This window comes from Rhinolophus sinicus, linkage group LG07, assembly GCF_036562045.2.
Source record: "Rhinolophus sinicus isolate RSC01 linkage group LG07, ASM3656204v1, whole genome shotgun sequence".
Taxonomy (NCBI): Eukaryota; Metazoa; Chordata; class Mammalia; order Chiroptera; family Rhinolophidae; genus Rhinolophus; species Rhinolophus sinicus.
In genome coordinates, this window is record NC_133757.1 from 79,109,792 (window position 1) to 79,112,836 (window position 3,045).

Here is a 3,045-nt window from a genome sequence, read left to right on the forward strand (position 1 = left end):
AGGAGAGGAGACCCCTGTTGTCACGCAGCAGCCTAGTCGTCTGTCCCCTCGTACCTACCCCTGAAGAAAGGAGAGTCTGTGAGACTGTTCCTTTCAGGGACTTTGCTTCACCTTTGTGCTAACACCTCATGCCTCTCTGTTTGGCTCCCAAAAGATGGTTGGTCGGTCAATGACGAGTACGAGTCCTCATGGGAGGAACAACCCAAGCCAGGCGGAACCGTGTGGGGACCACAAGGAGAACTCACGGGGTCGATAGAGGTGGGCACAGCCCCTACTTTCCCCCGGCTAAGGAGAGCTTCTGCCTCTGTGGCTACATTCCTTTGCACAAACCTGCATGGGAAGTGAGCCAATGATGTAATAACATCAGTTCTCCTCCCATTCTTAACAATATGTTTTAGCATAAAGGATTTGTTCCTGGGGAGACACATATCATAATTGTTAAGACATCATGGGACTTTCTATTCCAGCTGTTTGCGGGCAAGGGTGATTGATTTGAATCAGTTTTCTGATACGATGTGGAGACTCACAGACCATGGAGAAAACAATGCTACTTCCTTGTGTGTTCATCAATAAAAGCCAGAAGGCGGCCCGATTCGGGGCTCTCAGTCCTTTGAGGCTGGGAGACCCTTGGCCCCCTGTTTCATAACTTTCTTGATTTCTGTTTCTTTCTTAACCCTTCGCCGCCCCTTCTCGTTATCTCACTGCGCTGGACGCGACAGACCCCCAGAGTGGCTCCAAAGCTCCCTGAACAGATTCCGGCACTGCAGGGCCTGGGTTCAAATTCAGACTATTATCCTATGACTCAGCAATTACATTTCTAAGTATGGACCCCAAAAAATCTAAAACAGGTGTTCACACCAACCCTTGTACATGCATGTGCATAGCAGCACCAATCACGATCAACAAAAGGTAGAAACGACCCAAGTGTCCATCAGCTGATGAAGGATGAACAAAACTTGGTCCATCCACACAGTGGAATATTACTCAGCCATAAAAAGGAACGAAGCACTGACACCTGCTGCAACACGGATGTTGAGTGAAAGAAGCCAGCCAGACACCAAGAGCCACATGTTACATGACTCCATTTATACAAAATGTCTAGAACAGGCAAATCCAGAGACAGAAAGCAGATTAGTGGTGCCAGGGGCTCAAGGATGGGCAATGAGAAGTGACTGCTAATGGGGATGGGGTCTTCTCTGGGGGTGATGGAAATGTTCTGGAACTAGATAGAGGTGAGTGTTGCACAACACGGTGAATGTACTAAATGCCACTGAACTGTTCACTGGAAATGATTCATTTTATGTGATTTTTACCTCAAGTAAAAAAGAATCCTGACTAGGTCACTCACCAACTGCTACAAGTGACCTAATCATTTTGTGCCCCACAGTGAGGTTTTGAGCCTCCCAGGTGTGTCACAAAATGCCACCCTGCCTGCCCTGGGTTGGCCAGTTAACAGGTGTCCCACCTTCCTTCCTGGCACATGTCACACCAGGTCTGGATGGTCAGGTAGTTAGGAAGTCATACCCAGGAAACGCCTTCTGTTTTAAAAGGTACCCAACCTCACTTGTGACCTGAAGAAAGCAAATGAAAGCCACTAGGAGGTGGTGGCAGACTGTCCCCTCTCACAGTAGCCCATGACATGGAGATGGCACTCCAGCCACTCAGACACATGGGACCACAGCAAAGGGACCATCTTGGAGGGACCGAGGCCACTGAGAGTGAACACATGCATGTACACATGTGTCTGCAAAGACTGGAGATGGAGGGGACACATCCATAGGATTGGACATTTGATTCTGGTTCCTTGAGGGGGCTGAGGCCCCACAAGGGGGAGGACCCACCTCAACTGGCTCCTAAGTCCTGTTGGAGGCGAGAAAGTATTAGGTTGGTGCAAAAGTAATTGTGGTTTTTGCCATTTTTTTTAAAACCTTTTCAAGTGCAATTACTTTTGCACCAACCTGACACATAAACTGGCGTTACCACTGCCTGAAACAGCCCCATTTGATGTAGTGATTGGTGTATCCGCCCTCCATACAAGCAGTGTTGACTATGCACTGAGCTGAGGACACTCCCCACTAGAGGATTTCCCCTCGTTTCACAGATGAGGAAACTGAGGCACAGCCAGATTCCCCTTCTTCCTTTGGAGGACAGGGTGGGAGGATCAGAGAGAACACAGGCCACATCCCACTTCCTGCTTCCTAAGCTCCATTTGGCCCTGGCTTGGTCCCTGGGATCTGTATGGCCTCAGGGTCAGACACCCAGGGTCCCCACATGTCCATCGGGACCCAGGACTTTCACCAAGCTCAGATCTGTTCCCTACCACAGCATGCTGGTTACCACACCTGTCCTGGGCCCCACTCAGGCCACCTCTTGCCCACCTGCACTGAGGCCCACCCCACCTTGGCTGCCATCAAATAAAAGCCACCAGCATGGCTAAGGTGCTTCCTCCCTACTGGGTGTTCATCAAAGTGTGTGATCTCCCCTCAGCCACCCAGTGAGGTGGGTTACAGATGAGGAAATTGAGGCCCAGGGAGCTCCTGTCACTCACCCAAAGTCACACAGCCACTGGTGGTCAAGCAGGCTCTACACCCAGGCCTTTTGGCTCACAGCCCACAGCTTCCAAGAGCTTTGTCCTACTCGCAACTGGGTCCTTACTGCCTAGCATACAGTAGGTACTCAGTTCATGCTCATGAATTGACTAATAGCTTTCTCATGGGACTCACAACTCACTCTCCCTCTGCCTGGGGTGCCCCCCATCTTGCAAACTCCTACTCATACCTCAAGGCTCTGTTTATAATGCCCCCTCCTTAGGAAGCCTTCCTGGCATTCCCCTCGGGGTTCCTATAGTCCTTATCCTTTCGATGAGCCCAGCTCCGAGCCCATGGGACTGGAGGTGTCTGTGTCTGGCTTTTCCTTTCCTAGAATCACCCTACACAGGCGAGGCAGGAGGGGGTGGGGAGATGGGGAACATTAGGGATGTTAGATCTCCCCCACCCAACTGTGTTCTCTTCCTCGCCTCTCTGGCAGCGGAAAGGAAACTTCCTG